Source organism: Scyliorhinus canicula, chromosome 12 (assembly GCF_902713615.1).
Source record: "Scyliorhinus canicula chromosome 12, sScyCan1.1, whole genome shotgun sequence".
Classification (NCBI taxonomy): domain Eukaryota; kingdom Metazoa; phylum Chordata; class Chondrichthyes; order Carcharhiniformes; family Scyliorhinidae; genus Scyliorhinus; species Scyliorhinus canicula.
In genome coordinates this window covers 121,546,371-121,566,461 of record NC_052157.1, presented here as the reverse complement: position 1 = coordinate 121,566,461, position 20,091 = coordinate 121,546,371, and the positions used below count along the sequence as shown (strand labels likewise).

Below are 20,091 nucleotides of genomic sequence, written 5' to 3'. Positions count from 1 at the left end.
GACCGTGCTGGCATTCTTTCAAGTGGATCCAAAAGTGATTATTTTCTTATTGCTGCCATCATTACAAGCTATAAACAGTATGCGTAAACTGGTGCAATTTTATTCCTGGAAGAACTACCCTCAAACACACTTGAATGCCAAAATTTTATTGCACAAACATTTGAGGGACAGGGAATAGGTGCAATGGTTGCTTTAACATTTAATGCAGATTCTGGAATCTGTGGAATGTACATAGCCTTGGAGTTTACTTTCTGAATTTCCTGCTCATACAGCCTACAAGTCTGTGCTGACTTCTGAACTGTGGAGGCTTGAATGTTTTACAGCATGCTCTTGGAGTAGTGGTGTGAATATTCTCAATGGAATGCAAGCATAGTATAATCTTTAATGTCCGGGTATACTTTATGTTACAATGACATTCGAGTTTTGGAAATGTATAAGATCTGTGTGCTTTGCGAATTGTGCTCGCATAACTTACAAGGTGCACTGTTACAATTAAAAACATGAGAGGCATTCCACGGCTTCTTGAAGGGATACAGCATCAATTGATGGCAACTGAATTTTTGTTTAATGTTTTCTTCTATGGTACTGTGTGTGCACTCTACCCCCTCCTATCACACAAACCCAATATTCAATACTCAGTAGCAGAGCTTTTAACCATTTAGGTTTTGCTGTTTAGAACTGTCCCCAAACTACTTTGCATTCTTGTTTTTCTCCCCTCCTTTAAAATTGGTTTTTTTGCCCAACTGCATTTAGTAACCTTGCCCGATTGGTTTACTGCTGCACAGTCTATTCTGACTGGAGCGTCTTGGGGGTGTTTTGCTACAGTAGAGGCAATGAACAAATGTAGTGTTCCGGATTCCCAGCCTCATGCAGCAAGCAGTGCCACCTCAGTGTAGATTTGAGGGAAAGAAAGTGTAGATTTGTAAGACAGTCTACCTGAAGTTAAAGAGGGTCACAGAAGAATTGGCCATTGTAGTGATAAAATCAGTCACAGAAATGTGTATACCAGTGATTTCCAGCCTGAGTGCAGCTGCATAATGGCTCACTCCAGAATTTGTTGTGAAATTTCTGGTTCTTGAATTGCTGCTGATCAATTTTGAGGCTTTGGAAAGAGTAATTGATATTGAAGTTTCCTTGAAATTGGTTGTGCATAAGCTGGAAATTATGCATGTTTTGGGGCTGAAGTAATTTGGTTTTGGTTTCAGGAGTTCATTATGGGTTGGATGTCAAGAGTGTCCTTCCTACCAGCAGCCCCACTGTCTCTCATTGCCTGTTGTTGTCGGAGTCGCTGTTTTTTTCCATTTGGCTGATAAATTTGACGTTGAGGGAAAAAAAATGCCTGTGCACCTCTAAGAATGAGCAGTGAAGTTCTTGCTTTTTCTGTGGCTGATCTTAAGCTTGGGTGAGGAGTACAATTTTCAGTATGTATGAATTTTATTTTGTTTAAATCTCTGTGGTTTAATGATGCATTTAAATTACAACTAGCATTGGTGTAATGTGGTTTTGCTCTGCTCCACCACAACAGTTCTAGTGTAAACACAGCTGAACCTGGGGTCCGAATAGAACCTAAAATTGGAGTGAGACAGGCTAAGGGACATCTACTAAGTTGGCCGCAATGCTGGATTTGCACACTGTTTTGATTTGCACATTTGCACAATATTTTGATTTGCACAATGTATTGTTTTAAATGTATAAGAGTGCACCCTCAAATATATTTACCAGAAATGAGAAGTCTGTTTTGAGACAATAGGAAAGCTTTGCTGCTGCCTGGCAGAATGTTTGTGTATTGGATTTTGGAAGCGATGCTGGAAATTGCATTACATCCTGTTAAATTCAAAATTGGAGGACACGTGTCATAAGTTCTGTGTATTGCACTTAAATCTAAGAAACTGCATTTATGGACTGTTGTGTTTAGTAATTGATAGAATGTTGATGCAAATAGTCAACAACAACTTATTTATATATTGCATTTACGTAATAAAACATCTGCTTCACAGGAGCTTATAAAACAAAATATATAAAGGTGCTATAACTCCAAGTCAGGATAGTGAGTGGCTTGCAAGGGAATTTCCAGGTGGTGGTGTTCCCATGTGTCTGCTGCCCATGTCCTTCTGGATGGTAGTGGTTGTGGGTTTGGAAGGTGTTGTCTAAGAGATGTCAAATTACATCAAGGGATATGGAGATGGTGCAGGAAATTGTCACTGAGGTTGATGATCAGTCATGATCTAATTGAATGGTGGAGCAGGCACAACAGGCTGAATTACCCACTCCTGAAGACAGAGAACCAATTGCAATATTGGCGGAAAGGATGCTGGATGGGGACTCTTCTTCCGAGGTAGTATGGGCTGAGGTTAGAAACAGGAAAGGAGAGGTCACCCTGTTGGGAGTTTTCTATAGGCCACCTAATAGTTCTAGGGATGTAGAGGAAAGGATGGCGAAGATGATTCTGGAAAAGAGCGAAAGTAACAGGGTAGTTGTTATGGGAGACTTTAACTTTCCAAATATTGACTGGAAAAGATATAGTTCGAGTACATTAGATGGGTCGTTCTTTGTACAATGCGTGCAGGAGGGTTTCCTGACACAATATGTTGACAGGCCAACAAGAGGCGAGGCCACATTGGATTTGGTTTTGGGTAATGAACCAGGCCAGGTGTTAGATCTGGAGGTAGGTGAGCACTTTGGAAACAGTGACCACAATTCGGTGACCTTTACGTTAGTGATGGAAAGGGATAAGTATACCCCGCAGGGCAAGAGTTATAGCTGGGGGAAGGGCAATTATGATGCCATTAGACATGACTTAGGATGTGTAGGTTGGAGAAGTAGGCTGCAAGGGTTGGGCACACTGGATATGTGGAGCTTGTTCAAGGAACAGCTATTGCATGTTCTTGATAAGTACGTACCAGTCAGGCAGGGAGGAAGGGGTCGAGCGAGGGAACCGTGGTTTACCAAAGAAGTGGAACCTCTTGTTAAGAGGAAGAAGGAGGCCTATGTGAAGATGAGGCGTGAAGTTTCAGTTGGGGCGCTTGATAGTTACAAGGAAGCGAGGAAGGATCTAAAGAGAGAGCTGAGACGAGCAAGGAGGGGACATGAGAAGTCTTTGGCAGGTAGGATCAAGGAAAACCCAAAAGCTTTCTATAGGTATGTCAGGAATAAAAGAATGACTAGGGTAAGAGTAGGGCCAGTCAAGGACAGTGGTGGGAAGTTGTGTGTGGAGGCTGAGGAGATAAGCGAGATACTAAATGAATACTTTTCGTCAGTATTCACTCAGGAAAAAGATAATATTGTGGAGGAGAATGCTGAGACCCAGGCTATTAGAATAGATGGCATTGAGGTGCGTAGGGAAGAAGTGTTGGCAATTCTGGACAAGGTGAAAATAGATAAGTCCCCGGGGCCTGATGGGATTTATCCTAGGATTCTCTGGGAAGCCAGGGAAGAGATTGCTGAGCCTTTGGCTTTGATTTTTAGGTCATCATTGGCTACAGGAATAGTGCCAGAGGACTGGAGGATAGCAAATGTGGTCCCTTTGTTTAAGAAGGGGAGTAGAGATAACCCCGGTAACTATAGGCCGGTGAGCCTAACGTCTGTGGTGGGTAAAGTCTTGGAGAGGATTATAAAAGATACGATTTATAATCATCTAGATAGGAATAATATGATTAGGGATAGTCAGCATGGTTTTGTGAAGGGTAGGTCATGCCTCACAAAACTTATCGAGTTCTTTGAGAAGGTGACTGAACAGGTAGACGAGGGTAGAGCAGTTGATGTGGTGTATATGGATTTCAGTAAAGCGTTTGATAAGGTTCCCCACGGTCGGCTATTGCAGAAAATACGGAGGCTGGGGATTGAGGGTGATTTAGAGATGTGGATCAGAAATTGGCTAGTTGAAAGAAGACAGAGAGTGGTAGTTGATGGGAAATGTTCAGAATGGAGTTCAGTTACGAGTGGCGTACCACAAGGATCTGTTCTGGGGCCGTTGCTGTTTGTCATTTTTATAAATGACCTAGAGGAGGGCGCAGAAGGATGGGTGAGTAAATTTGCAGACGACACTAAAGTCGGTGGAGTTGTAGACAGTGCGGAAGGATGTTGCAGGTTACAGAGGGACATAGATAAGCTGCAGAGCTGGGCTGAGAGGTGGCAAATGGAGTTTAATGTGGAGAAGTGTGAGGTGATTCACTTTGGAAAGAATAACAGGAATGCGGAATATTTGGCTAATGGTAAAATTCTTGGTAGTGTGGATGAGCAGAGGGATCTCGGTGTCCATGTACATAGATCCCTGAAAGTTGCCACCCAGGTTGATAGAGTTGTGAAGAAGGCTTATGGTGTGTTGGCCTTTATTGGTAGAGGGATTGAGTTCCGGAGCCATGAGGTCATGTTGCAGTTGTACAAAACTCTAGTACGGCCGCATTTGGAGTATTGCGTACAGTTCTGGTCGCCTCATTATAGGAAGGACGTGGAAGCTTTGGAACGGGTTCAGAGGAGATTTACCAGGATGTTGCCTGGTATGGAGGGAAAATCTTATGAGCAAAGGCTGATGGACTTGAGGTTGTTTTCGTTAGAGAGAAGAAGGTTAAGAGGTGACTTAATAGAGGCATACAAAATGATCAGAGGGTTAGATAGGGTGGACAGCGAGAGCCTTCTCCCGCGGATGGAGGTGGCTAGCACGAGGGGACATAGCCTTAAATTGAGGGGTAATAGATATAGGACAGAGGTCAGAGGTGGGTTTTTTACGCAAAGAGTGGTGAGGCCGTGGAATGCCCTACCTGCAACAGTAGTGAACTCGCCAACATTGAGGGCATTTAAAAGTTTATTGGATAAGCATATGGATGATAAGGGCATAGTGTACGTTAGATGGCCTTTAGTTTTTTTCCATGTCGGTGCAACATCGAGGGCCGAAGGGCCTGTACTGCGCTGTATCGTTCTATGTTCTATGTTCTATATCGACTGACATAGGGGCCAGGCAAGGAAGTTGGGTAGTCATCAGTTTATCGGGAATAGGATCAAGAGAGCAGGAAGTGGCTCTCACGGACAAGTTGAGCTTAGATAAGGCATGAAGGAAGATTAAAAAGAAAAATGCGGATCAGTTAAAATGACAGCATATCTCTCTCTCTCTGGCTGCCATGAGGTTGCTTTCCAGTTACCAATGCACCATAAAAGATCATCTTTGGTATTCATTCATTAGACATTCACACCTGCATGACCTGATCTCTATGGCCAAACCTTCATGATCAGAAGATCTACGCTCCGCTTTGCTAATATTCAATCTTGTGTCATCTATTGGTAGAGTAGAACAGACTGATAGAACACACTGTGGCAGTGTGCAGGATTCATATACTGCGTGTACAGTTGATTCATGATTCGCCGATGATTCCAGGACAAAATTAGCGCGGTGAACTCTTGTGTATGGTTGTTGTGCAGGATGGTAGTTTGTGTGGAGTGGTGTTGTTACCTAAATTTTATTCCTCTGCTGTTTTCTTCAGAAAAATCCTTTTACGATTCTGGAAGCACAGCAGCCGTAAATCACTTTCCCCCGTTGAACAAATCTGCCTCTTGGCAATCGCAGCAAATCAATCGGGTAAAAAACACAAAGACCTATTTGATCATTTTCTTTCGATGCCGGATGCTAATTTCAGCATCTTTAAATACTTCATAGTGTCAGTGATAGCAATCGTCTTTCTTGAGTCAGAAAGTCACAGTACTATTTGGTGCTGCACTGCTGTAAGTGCAGTCATTCAGATCAGACATTAACTTCCCTCTCAGGTGGAATATAAACGATCTCATGGCAATATACGAACAAGAACTGGGGGAATTTCCTGACAGACTTTTATCCTTCAGCACACACCACCAAAACAGATTATCTGGTCATGTATTTCTTTGTGTAAGCTTGTTGTGTATAAATTGACTGCTGTATTTGCCTACATAACAGTGACTAGTACCTAATGGCTGTAAAGTGCTCTGGGAAATCTGGAGAACATGGTATATGCATGGACAGGCTATTTTTTTTCTTAAGCTATTGATATTTCAGATACAGAGCAACATCTCTATGGTAAAATGTTTGAATGAATTGCTCATTCCGTGAGACTTTATGGAAAAATTCATTTCTGATCTTGTTGCAATTCCCAATACCTGCCTCTTTGTTGAAGCATTAGTGAATTATCCATCCGTGTCACAGGACCATGGATCACTACCAGCGAAGATAGCTTGAGGTCTGTGTGTGTGAGGGGGGTGGGATGGGTTGGGGTGGTGGTGGGATGGGTTGGGTGGGGGGGATGCAAATTAAGGTCATTAACATGGCATCAAGTTGAATTCTACAGCTTACTCTACTCGAGCAAACTTGCTTAATTAAAGGGAGACTGCGGGGAATGATCACCAATGTCATAGGTTGCTGATGTAGATTTGCACTTTAGAAATAAGTATGTTTAAATTAGCCACTGGCAGTTCCTTGTATTATAATCAATGTTGATATTATGGCCTTCCCAATCCTACAGATACTGAATGATGTGTAATTGCTAAATGGTGTCCTTTTGCTTCTAAGAGTCTAATTTAATATTCAGCACTTCAGATTGAAATCCAGTTTGGAGAGTGCATAATATGTCTACTAGTTAGCTCGTTACATCTTATCTGTAGATAACTAAGAACAGCAGAATGTTGCAAGATGCAAATACAAAATGAGGAAGGTAGCACTGAGTACACAGTTCTGGATTGAAGAAGTAAAACCACGGTGATCTGGATAAAGTAAAACTACCATTTGGTCACAGCATATAGTGAGGGCATTTTTTGTTTGCGTTCATTTCCTAGAATAGACTTAATACTAAGAAATACGTCAAAATTGCAACAGGGAAACTGGCCATTCAGCGCTGTTAGTACATGCCATGTTTATGTTCCATGTGAGCACATAGTCCGAATCACATTTTCCCACCCAGTTCCTATATTCCTTTGAAAAGCTATCCAATCTAACCTTGAATATTCTTAATTTTTTTGTCTCAATCCTGGGATCTAAATTCTGCAGTCGTACAGTTCTGGAACATAGTTTCATTTCTTCAGAATAAGACTGTTCTTAACAAGCCTGTACTTTGATTCCCTAGATCAAATATAGGTGGAGTATCATATTCTTGTTTTAAAGCAGTAAATGTCTTGGGTGAACTGTGTGTTGTTTCTTGGCTTTGAGTGTGGTATTGAGCACTGAAAATTTCAAATGTATCATAGAATAGAATAATTGAATCACTACAGTGCAGAAGGAGCCCATTTGGCCCATTGAGTCTGCACCAATACTCTGAAAGAGCACTCTATCTAGGCCCACACCCCCACCGTATCCCTAAAAACCAGTAACCCCACCTAACATTTTTGGACTCTTATGGGGCAATTTAGCATGGCCAATCCACCTACCCTGCACATCTTTGGACTGTGGGAGGAATCCCACGCAGACAAGGGGAGAACGTGCAAACTCCACACAGACAGTGACCCAAGGTCGGAATTGATCCTGGGTCCCTTAATGGATTCCCATCACGATACTGCATGAGGGAATAAAAAGCAGTCGGAAGAGTAGAGTTCAAGTCTGTGACAGGGATGGCATGTTCTGAAATAGATATTCTCCTCGACCAACCTCCTTTTTGATATTGGCCTCTAACTTTGAGAGATTAACTGTGATCCAGTTTTCAGTTAGTTCTTCAGAAAGCATAACGTCTATGATGACGTGCTGCTGAAACATCAAGACTCAAGTGGTCCATATTGCCATCCCGAAGTGACACAATATTTTGTTTTGTGGATGTAATTCAGTGACATATTGAACCATTTCCAGGTTGTATTCTGTGGTTGGGAAGTGAAAGTGTGGGGGTATAATCCATTATTCTCACCTCATGTGATTGAGGACTGTTATTGTTAAACGCAAGATGGAGTGAAAAAAATCCTTGCTGTTAAAGTTTTGAAAGTTAAATGGAAATTGATGCTTACTACGTTCAGTTCATATGAGATTAATATAAAACTCTTCGTGCACAACCCCATTCCTCCCCCACCCACCCCCCAGAAATCTGGCTTGAGAAAGTTGTATATTAGAGACCAGTCATTCTTGCCCTCCTGTGACAGTGGGACAATTGTGACAGCCCACTTTGTTTATTAAACTGAACAGTACTTGTTGTGAAAAGTATCTGTTTGTACAGAATTCATGAGCTGTACAGTGTGCAAGCTGAGAGGCTCTGCATGCACAAAGGTTCAGAAACATATCCAAAGAGCACAGGCTGACTGAAATGTGTTTCTCACTAGTCCAACTTGCTTTTGGTATTTGTATTCAATTTTTAAAAAGTAACATCTTTCTCAACATTGAGCTAAGCTTTGAAGCCTAATACGCCAAAATAATATACTATTGGGATTAGTTTTACAAAAGAAATGTGGACCAGATCTTGTTACGCAAGAAACATATCCCTTAAAAATATGTATTGAGCAAAACTAGAAGCATGTTCCTACTTGAATGCTATGTTTCAATCAAACAAAGCTTAATCTGCAGGTTTCGCAATCTCGTGAGGGGTTTTGCTTTTGCTACATATATTTGTGTTATATTTATAAAATTACAGCAATTACACTAAATCACTTTCAGCCATCTTTTAATACTCGGGGTACTGCTCCTTGGAACATTCACAACAGTTTTGCATATGCTGTTGACATCATCCTTTTTTGTAAGCCTGCAGTGTTTCTCACTAACACACCACTTCCCTCCAGCTTGTGTAATGCAGTGCTGCTCCCTATGGTGCTCCTCCAGGCAGCACCCTGGGTATTCCTCCTGCGGCTCCACTCCCGCAAGGTTGTGCAATGCTGTCCACCTGAATGGCACTCCCTCCCTTTAGTCCTCACAGTACTTCTCTGCAGCATTCTCCTTGCCCCTCAGTTAACAATTGCATTACTTTGTTTCTCTCGCTAGATGCTGTTTGACTTGCTGAGTATTTCCAGCATTTTCTATTTTTATTTCAGATTTACAGCCTTCACAGTATTTTGCTCACAGTATTTTGCTTTTACAAATATGTCCATATGTGAAGTAATTTCAGGATTGTATTCTGTTCTTCAAACTTCAATAACACAAACTTCACAGGCTTGTCTTGTGGTTTATAATGCAATTGTTTAACTTCTCAGGATTTTTGACTTTTCCACATACAGAATCCCGTCCCCTCTATCTCTATGCCCATAAGATATTCCTTAAAACTTATCTCCATCTTTTCTACGACTTCTTGTGTAGCTCTGTGCAAAATTTTGTTTGATAGCCTTCCTGCACAACGCCTTGGACGTTTTCCTATGTTAATTACACCATGTAAATGCATGTCATTTTTTTTTGTGCCTCATGGGAAGTGTTAAAATACAGGTTGAGCTTCCCTTATCCAAAATTCCAAAAACTGAAAAGTTCCGAAATCTGCACTTTTTTTCGAGCACACCGCACTTGCGCAGTTCCCAACGCGTGCTGCACATGTGCAGTTCGCAATGCACACTGCACCCGGGCAGTATATTCCAAAACCCGCAAAATTCAGAAATCAGATGCACACTCGGCCCCAAGCATTTCGGATAAGGGATTTCAATCTGTATACTAAAATTTTATTGCATACGTTTAGAGGAAAACAATTGTGCTTAAAGACAAGGTGGTTAAAAAGCTAATTGATGGGCATTTTACTTCCTCAAAGATAATAAGTAAGCACTCATTATCTCGTTCTCATAAACAATTAAAAAATGTCCAACCCCCACTATTTTGGGAAGTTGTTCCAGGTATTCAGCAGGGTTTGCTGGCATAGGCAGTTGTGAACACAGGCATAAGAGACAAAAATACTCTTTGACAGTGAGGTTTTGAACTGGAAAACTGAGGGCAAGCTTTGGCCCAGATTCAGATTTTTATAATGTAACACAATAGTTAGGAATTGTTTTGTTTATGCTAAGACAACCCACTGATATGGGGTATTGTAATGTGATACTTTATGTTGTGAAAAGATGAGTTACACAAATCAAACTAAGTGAACCTGACAATAATTGTTTCTTTTAATGTTCACTCGCTGTAAAATAAAACAGTTTCATGATTAATTATCCAGTCTGGGCACCAAGTCTTTGCCCATTATACCATTGTACGAAGTAGATATAGGGAGTTTAAAACAACTACCAGAAAAAGTAAATTGCTCCAACAACTTAGAGAAACTGATACCACTGAACTTGAAGCTATGTATAAGAGACCAGATTTGTAACAGCACCTATAAATAGCTGGGGATTCCAGGTGTATTCCCAGCATCAAAACTAGAAACTGAAAGATAATTTCTTATAGGAACTGAAGAAAAGAAGTAAGACCAACTGGTACTGGGCAGCACGGTAGCACTGTTACTTCACAGCTCCAGGGTCCCAGGTTCGATTCCCGAGTTGGGCCACTGTCAGTGCGGAGTCTGCACGTTGTCCCCGTGTCTGCATGGGTTTCCTCCGGGTGCTCCGGTTTCCTCCCACAAGTCCCGAAAGACGTGCTGCTAGGTAATTTGAGCATTCTGAATTCTCCCTCAGTGTACCCGAACAGGTGTCGAAATGTGGCGACTAGGGGCTTTTCACAGTAACTTTATTGCTGTGTTAATGTAAGCCGACTTGTGACAATAAAGATTATTATTATTAAAATGCCCAGATTGATTTGTAAGCTGGTGGTTATGTACAATGGAAGATCACGTCAATGAGAGAACTCAAACACCAGGCGGTATTTCTCCCCCGCCTGCCGGGTGGGAGAATTGCCGGGGCACCGTGCGAATCGTGGCACGCTACCCCGACACCCGCACTTGATTCTCCCCCCCCCCCGAAACCAGTGGCGCGTGAATTGCGCCGGGCCACTCGGAGAATCGGCGCAAGCGGCAATTCTCTGGCCCGTATGGGCCGCACGTAAACGGCCGAGTCCGCTGGCGCCATCCACACCTGGTCGCTGCTGGCGGGTACTCGTCACGAAGGCTTGGGGGGCGGCCTGTTGTGTGGGGGGGGGGGGCTTCGGCCTCCGATGGGGTCTGGCCCGCGATTGGGGCTCACCGATCGGCCGGTCTGCCTCTCACCCCCCACTCCCCGGGGCCTATTTCTTTCCGCGGACGGCCCCAGAACCGCGGTGCCATGTTGGTGAGGGGCTGAAGCGCTCCGCGAGCTAACCGCGCATGCGCTAGTTGGTGCCGACCCAACTGCGCATGCGTGGGAACCATGGCGCCGTGTCTTTTACGCGGCACCGGGTCTCTGACGCCACGTCGAGGCTCCGCCCCCGTAAACTGGGCGACGCCCCTACTAGCCCCACCGAGGGGGGAGAATAGGGGTCTGGGAACGGGTGCCGACGCCGGAGTAAAACACTCCAGTTTGTACTCCGGCATCGGCACTTAGACTCCCGTTGGGAGAATCCCACCCCATATCTTTTCCGAGCTCTTTAATATATCTGGGCATTTTTACCCTTTATCATCATCATTTCTTTCTTGTTTAATTCCATTAAGAGCTTGTTTGTCTTTTGCTTAGCCTATCTTCTTTCAGCAAGGCCTTGAATAGCTTGCTATTTATTTCCAGAATTTCTCAGGTTTGAACCCTCCTAAATGCTGCTTTCCACAGGTGGGTAGATGGATGTACATAACGTTAATAATGTATTTATCTGTTTTTCTATTGAATGTGCCTGGTACAGCTGAAGGGTTTCTGATCTGGATTGTTCTTCTCTTCTGTTTTGGTATATACTTCCAGTACCTGTCTGGGACAATCTGTACTGAGGTCTGCCCTATCCAACAATTCTAAGCTTTGCCTGTGGGTTTGCGCATTGTCTAAACAAATAATGAAAAGGGTTGTGCTTTCAAGTTTCTCCAGATCCATACTTCATCATACTAGGCTGTAGCAGTGCTATAACCACTCCTACCTCAACAGCCTTACTTTTATGCGGAAACCAAAGCTGTGCTCAGTATTCCCAAATGTGGTCTTAATAGTTTTATATAGATTCTATACCTCCTGTCGTGAAACCCCGTATTCCATTCACTTTTTAAAAATCTTGTTTACTTGTGGTGCTACTTTTAATGTATTGTAAACTCAAACCACAAATACCTCTGCACTTTCATATTGCCCAGCTTTCATGCATTCAATACTAGGTTTTGTTTGTCAGGAATGTTTTGATTGGTCAGTTTAAGGATTATATCTATTGCTGGGTTTATTTGGTGGGTGGTACATGGCGCAAGAAAGGATTTGCATCAATTCAACACTTTTTGTCTTTAGGGAGAGTCAGCAACAGTGCAAACTACAGGGGATTAATTGCCTTCTTTTATTACTTATTCTCTCATGCAGCTAAGAATCTTTTAAGGAAGGCACTGACTAGCCTGCTGAGTACAAAGACTGTAGAATTACTTCAAAATAATGCATTAAACTGACGAAGATGAAAAATGTTCAATGAAGTGGGTATTAATGGCAGTTTTAACCCAGTTCAGTTTATAAACATTTGAGATATGTGAGCATTGTTCACATGGGGTGCATTTACTTTTCAGCGTTATTTTAATCCCAGTGTTATTACACATGGCAAAATTTTATATAGCTTTTCCAGGATCAGAAGTATTGATTTTGGTGAAAGAAAATAAATAATTAAAAACCCTGTATTTAAAGAAGTCCTGTTGCAATACAGACACTAAATTGACTGCAAATGTTTTAATCTTTATTATTGTCACAAATAGGCTTACATTAACACTGCAATGAGGTTACTGTGAAAATCCCCTAGTCGCCACACCCCGGCGCCTGTTCGGGTACACAGAGGGAGAATTTAGATTGCCCAATTCACCCAACAGCACGTCTTTCGGGACTTGTGGGAGGAAACCAGAGCACCCGGAGGAATCACACGAAGACAAGGGAAGAACGTGCACACAGTGACCAAAGCTGGGAATTGAACCCAGGCCCCTGGTGCTGTCGGACATTTTGAATTCTCCCTCAGTGTACCCGAACAGGCGCCAGAGTGTGGCGACTATGTGTTTTTCACAATAACATCATTGCAGTGTTAATTACTCTTACTTAATTCATCATCTTGGTCTGTTTTGTTGCTCATGCGTAGATGTACCACGGCCTCTCCCCTTCTATCTCCGTAAGATTAGAATAGGATACACATAAAAGCCTCAGTTAACCATCAGGAATATTTGATTTGTGCAGAAGAGATAGATCCAAGTTGTTATTGCTGTTGGAGTCTGAAATCCTTTAACCATAGGTGGTGATTGAGTGAGGCTCTTTAATATTGGGCAGATATTTAAAAAAAAAGGTTGTGGAATATTAGCAGCAATTGGGTCAGCACAGTAGTACAGTGGATAGCACTGTTGCTTCACAGCTCCAGGGTCCCAAGTTCGATTCCCGGCTTGGGTCACTGTCTGCACGTTTTCCCCGTGTCTGCGCAGGTTTCCTCCGGGTGCTCCGGTTTCCTCTTACAGTCCAAAGATGTGCAGGGTAGGTGGATTGGCTATGCTAAATTGCCGTTGGTGTCTAAACAAGCTTATGTGGGGTTACAGGGATAGAGTAACGGTGTGGGTTTAAGTAGGGTGCTCTTTCCAGAGGCCGGCAAAGACTCGATTGGCCGAATGGCCTCCTTCTGCACTGTAAATTCAATGATTCAATTAATTGCATATATGCCACAAGCCTGTATTTTCTAATACAAAAAGCAAAATATTGGGAATGCTGGAAACCTGAAATTAAAACGCAAAATACTGAGCAGGTCTGGCAGCATCTGTGGAGAAACAGGTAAGGTTTCAGGTGGGTTACTTTTAGAACTGGGAGAAGTTAGGCTGTGACAATAATATAAAACCAAAATACTGCAAAATACATCTGATATAAAAATGCTGGACAAACTCAGCAGGTCTGGCATTTGTGGAGAGAGAAACGTGATATGATTCCGAAGAAGAGTCATTGGACTCGAAACGTTAACTCTGGTTCTCTCTCCATAAATGCTGACTTTCCATGACGGGACCCCAAAATTAAAGCCAACTTTGTGCATGAGATCACTTTCACTGAATGTTTGACTTGCGTAACATAGCTCTCTTGGCGATTTATCTAGCAGTGACTGATCATGTGGAGGAGAGGGTTGTGCATGTGGAACTCGCTGGAAACACTGACCAGTTTGCAGTTCAATGTGCAAAGGCTGGCGGGTGCAGTAGTTTCCTGAGAGCGGAGTACGTGCACCTTGATTGCCCTTGCTTGGTTTGAGAGCAGTCTGGCTTCCCTCCTTAAAAGAATATTAGTGTCGCCATAATCAATCTGAAGCCATATCTTGAGCCCACCAGCTGCAGGGGTGGGCGGTGCCCGAAAGCTGCAGAGTATCTTCGCAGCTTGGAAAGTTTAGAGTTCAGGCAACAAACAGAAATAGCCCATAAAATGCAGCGGCATCCTGTTACTTAAAGTGGCCGCCCGGGGGGCACAGTGCCTCCCGAGTTGGGGAGGGGTTGAGTTATAGCCTTCAGTGCAGAACGATGGCGTTGGGCGGCCCCCTGTTTCCAATTATTCGACCCATTTCTGTTGAGCTGGCCACGTCTCTCACGTTCTGTCTGTGCATGTGGAACACGTTGTACTATCATTGGGAGGCTGACACGTCCTGCCATTCCAGGCTACGCCTGCCCACGTCTGTGGGTTGGGCATGTGCAGTGAAAAGGCTGGAGAAAGTAGCAGTGCGAGCGGGTTAAACTGCAACCGCTAAATTGAAACCGATTTTCCGGTGAGTTACCAAAAAAAAAGCCGAGAGCGTTATAGTTACTTTGCATAATATCGAAATGTAAAGCGTATATCTGCACTTTTATGTTTGCTGCATGATCTTAGCCCCGAGTGCGTTTGCAGTTCCTGCAGTTAGTGGCCGTGCAGGGCAGTCAGGGAAGTGAAAGCTAAAGTTAAGCGTTTGCAGTCGTTCGAGATTTGTCTATTTGCTGTGAAACTCATCCTGCACCGGACGCCCAAAGATTCCCGATCCCCGTAAATGGTTCAGGTCGAATAGATTCACTTCTGTCGTTACTTACACGTTGGGAAACATGGGAGAGGGAGTGATATTGACTTGTAATTATTCAGATGATCGTACGTATAGGAGGTCCTCCTGGTGGCCATCGCAGTGCTTCGTTCTCATTTTATTGTATGACATGGAAAAGGGAACAGGTTAAGAAGGTGTTATAAACGGTTTTGTTTTACACAAAAGGTCTAGTGACGTAATTTTTTTCCGTCAGTTGGGCAGTCAGCAACCTGAAGGAAAAGCGATCGGGTTGGAAAAAATTGGCACAAATGTTGCAAAAAAATCTAACAGCTGTTCAGATGCAGAGTTTGGTTCCAAATTGGTACTGAACTGGGATTGATACAGGTAGAGTAGGGACAAATTATGAAAGGAGAGCAGGATAGCCGTGCATGCACTTTGCCCAACTATTGTCATATGCAAATTCCTGTTAGCGTGACCCCCAATTTACAGATAAAGGAATACCCTCACTATGTTGCTCTGACTCTAGTTTAAGTGCAAGGTGAACACTTGGTAATGGAACAGATATATATTCAACATGTATGTGTGATAAAATGGTTGTGTGTATTCTGTGTGATGTGAGCAAATTAACCTCCAGTTCGCAAAGAGCAGCCAAGGACTATTTAATCAGGCACCAGAAAGACATAATCAAGTTAACAACGAAATGCATATATGCCCACATGGTTTATGAATGTTAACATGGGAGATCTACTGACTACTGCAGAAAGGAATGTAGAATTCTGAGTTCCTAAGACAGTGTGCTACGCCTGGTTACAGACAGACAATTCTGATGACCTTGTGGACTCGAGATCTGGAAACCGTAGATTGAAAGTCTACTACGTGTATTGGTGATCAGTGAACACTCCTTATATTTTATTGGTCTGGATTGGGTGATCTAGCTTTATTCACCCTTTTATTCAAGTAGTTGACCTTTGGCATGATAGTTAATTAAAAAAACATTATTTTAAGTTGTGTGAGTAACAAAGTTGACAGTACAAGATGTATCTGGAGCATTCAATCTGCCTTGGCAAGCTTGCAGTGAAAAGGTATCATAGCTGCTATGCTCCCTGGATCCAGGCATTGCTGGTACAGTTTGTTCAGTTAATCATTCACCATTGGGCACTCCAGTGGCAGGATATTTGACAAGTGCACAGTCTGTGGCATGAAGCTGTTGATATTGTATGATTGTTTCAAATTAAGTCGCTGAACCTTTGCTTCAGATGTCTTCACTATAGGTACTAGCTGAGTCAGAAATACTCGTCAAGACTGCTGATCATCTTTTGTATCACTGTAGAGAATTTCAGTACAAGTTCACTTTGATTCAAGAACAAGACTGGATAATCTACAAGAATCCTCTCGCCTTGACCTTGCAGTTTGCAGGGCTACTGTCCCAATTGTTGCTGATTTTGATTGTGACCACTCTTGGCAGATGCTCAGTCAGAAGTCATCAAAAGTTTTAAGACAGTGCACACCAACAGCTTAGTTCCTTTTTAATATTCACACAATGCAAAGGAGTGGTGTGTGATTATGTTTTGTGACGTGGAGTACCTCTGTCACACCTGGTGCATAATGTTTATATGGTGCTCTGGGATTATGTTCTGTTGTTACGAAATTCCATAGGAAGTAGGCACTACATTACTGCCGATGAATTGTCCTGATTATTAAGTGTGTCAAATGGAGCTATTTAAAACTGGGATCTGAATTCTTGATTTATCTATGTGGGGGAAAAAGTATCCAAACTTTTGAATGTCAATGGATAGAAACATCTCTTGACATGCACAGAAAAGTCCAACAACACCATTGAATTCATTGCTCAGTACTCTAGCACATCACCCAGCAACATTTGAATGCTTTAACTAACTTAGTTGTTATATTTGTCCAACCATATCACTAAGCAAATCAGCTGCTTACTCATTTCCTGAAAATTGATAATTACTAATTTAAAATTGTTTGCCCTCTGACCTGAATTAACATACTCTGGGTTTGCCTCATCAATCTCTTTGAACATTTCATATTCTTTGATAAGCCTCTTAAAAGTGTAGTGATTTAGTCTCTCTAATCTTATTGCTCATCTCTTTTCCACTGAGAATCTTCCTTGAAAGCAGAGTATGTCCATTTTGAGGTACAGTGATCGAAGTTTGAGTGCAGTCATTTCAGTGTGGAGTTACAGTCTGACTTTAACATTGAAGAGTACAAAATTAACAATGCCAATCTGACAGAAATGCAATGGTGCCCAGTCCAGCAGGGTGATGGTCTCGTACCTGATACTGCAGGGAGTATGATCTTTGTGATATCAAACCACTTGGAGCTTCAGGCACTTTGTGAACGTGGGCAGTGCGATTCTTCTTGAGAAGGTGGGACCTTGCCTCGGAATGTTGTAAACAGATGCAGAGGAAAAGGTCATTAGGCCTCTTTTAGATAATTCTTGCAGAAAGACACTGTGGTCCCCCATTACACAAATTACCGTTTCTTAAATGATTTGATGGGTTTTGGTTTAACTATCCAGATGTTCATTCAATGTGTTTGTTATTCGATATTTATATGCTGAATTTACTGACTTCAGTCCTGAATTCAAATTTTACTATTTGGTTTGATATTGTAAGCTACTGTACAAATTGGTTTAGGACCAGGCATAGTGCTTTGAGCCCAATTTAATGCTTTGAACCTGTTCTGCCATTTAATGAGATTATCGCTGATCTGCAACTTTTTAGTGACTTGTCTTAAAGAGTGAAAAGTCTATGTTTCTCTAATCTTTCCTTGAGATCAATCTCTCAACTCATGCCAGATACATTGCTGGGATCGAACATCTTTCGTGTGGCATTGACCTGAGCTAGACGCGTAGCTCAAGTTGTAAATTAACCAGCAAACTTCCAAGTTTGAGCATTACGTTTCTGCCTTGGTACTTCAGATTTGCCATCTAATTGCTGCTGTACAGTGATAAGGACATGTTGAGCATTAGGTCCACCTAAATGCCCTATTGTTTTTAATTTCTTCTTTGGTTTATTTGGCATTACGTGTGAAGTATTGTGTTTCCTGTCTTTATGTTCTGTATTCTCCATTGCAAAATTAACCATTGTCTGTGCAAATGTTCAAAGCTGTCATGGCAGGCTTGCATTCACAGCCAGAGACTTGGACACTTGTTGCTGTGAGCTGCTCCCTGAAACTAGAGGTATCAAACTGCTAACTCCGTAGAAGTAAACCCCAAGTGCTCTATAACCAGTATAATTTTAAGCTTCGCTAACCTCTTGTGTTTTTGTATTGGCCTGACTAAGTATAAAAGCAAAATACTGCGAATGCTGGGAATCTGAAATAACAAGAGAAAATGCTGGAAAAACACAGCAGGTCTGGCAGCATCCACGGAGGGAGAAACCGAGTTAGTGTTTCGAATCTAATCTGATTTATTCGGGCTATATGACGTGTATTATTATCTCTCCACACTGATTGAATGTTCACACTGAGGAATCGCCTGTTAGAGGAGAACTTGCGTTTATATTGTGCCATTCACACCGTGGGGTTGTCCTATGTTGAATCACAACCAATGAGTTACTTTTAAAGTAGTTTGCAGACAACATGGGGGATAATTTCTAGACAAGGTGGTCCGAAGTTCCAGTGAGGTGATTGAAGTGTTAACTTGTTAATAGATGGTGCTTATAAGGCTTGAATTGAATAATTGGGACAGCTCTTTATTGAAGAGCCCAAGCCCAGGGCTAGCAAAGAAGGAATCAGTTAAAGTTCGTATTTCTGATCATTATATAGGAAAGTGTGGACTTTGGGTGAGGGCAGGCTCTAAGATAGCTGGAATGGATGAATGGCCATATAGCTCACTGATCCTGAGCTCACAAATAAAAATGGACTAGTCGTACCAGGTGCTGGAAGATTGCTGGCATCTCAAGGAATTGTGAGCAAATAGGATGGGATGCCTTCTGGAGATATGGGAAAAGGGACGATTATCATAGAATCCCTACAGTGGAGAAGGAGGCCATTCGGCCCACCAAGTCTGCACCGACCCTCCAAAAGAAAACCCTCCCCAGGCCCAGGCCCCTGCCCTATCCCCGTAACCCACATAATCTTTGAAAACTTGGGGGCAATTTAGCATGGCCAATCTACCTAACTTGCACATCTTTGGACTTTGGGAGGAAACCGGAGCACCCAGAGGTAAAATACAATCAGATTGAGTGCTGACAGTCATCTCTGCAATAGAAAACAAAAAGGAACTGCAGGTCTCATTCTGGCAGTTCATTTTTACAAAGATATGCTCCATACTGACACCACTGGTCATATCTATATGAGAGTAGAGCACTCACAAAGCATTCCTACCATACAGGCAGGCTTTTGCAATGTGCTTGTTAATAACCAGGAATCAGATGAAAAGAATCTTCATCAAAAAGGAGTATGGCAAATAATAGTGATTTAAATCATATCTGACAAACTGCTAATTTGATGTAAACTTGTGCCACATTCAGTAACATTGCTTTTTTAAAAAAACTTTTCCCTGATCCCTATAGCATTCACAATAGAGTAGGCAGGAAACCTACTTACTCCCAGGCATCAATTAATATTGCTGTAGCCAACACAGTAGCTAAGAGATGTATTGAATCAGTTGACAGACGTCTGTCTGATATCTTCTTTCCGCAGGGTGCAAACCCCACATCTCACTCAGTGAACCATTAATATGCATGAGTATCACAGTTTTAATTTCATTGCTAATCATGATAATTCATCCAAAGATTTTTCTCTCGGGGGGTTTCTCCTAATCTGTAAATGAACTGTCCAATACACACTTCCTCTTGCTTGTATCACCACTGTGTTCAAATCAACATGCCGTGTCGTTTTATCTCTCAGGATCTCTGAAGCCTGAGCTGTGGAACTTGTTAATTCTCTCACTCTTTCCATTCTTCTGTAAATTTACGGTTTTACATGATCCGAATTTGCTGACATTTGATCATGGTTTACTGGTTTACGCCATCTCTTCAACTAAGTTAATGACTGCACTATGGATCTTGGATTTTTACTTTGCTCAATTTGTAAGAAAAAAGTGAAACCAAATAGATAGTTGGAAATCATGTTTCAGAGATCAGCTAACTTTAATGTTGAATTTGTTTGATTTGAATTGCAAAAGAATCTGAATCTTGACAGTTGAG

At 42.2% G+C, this 20,091-nt stretch overlaps 1 protein-coding gene across 2 annotated transcripts in view; it reads left to right on the top strand.

Annotated features, from left to right (window-relative positions):
• mtmr4 (myotubularin related protein 4) overlaps positions 1 to 20,091 on the top strand; it is a 198,281-nt gene that overhangs the window by 46,849 nt on the left and 131,341 nt on the right. The window contains exon 1 of one of the 2 annotated variants that reach the window (XM_038813962.1): positions 14,444 to 14,671. The exons of the other annotated variant lie outside the window; for it this stretch is intronic. The gene's annotated coding sequence lies outside the window, so the exon portion shown is untranslated. Of the gene's footprint in view, positions 1 to 14,443; positions 14,672 to 20,091 lie in introns of those variants that run through there. 2 annotated transcript variants of the gene reach the window in all.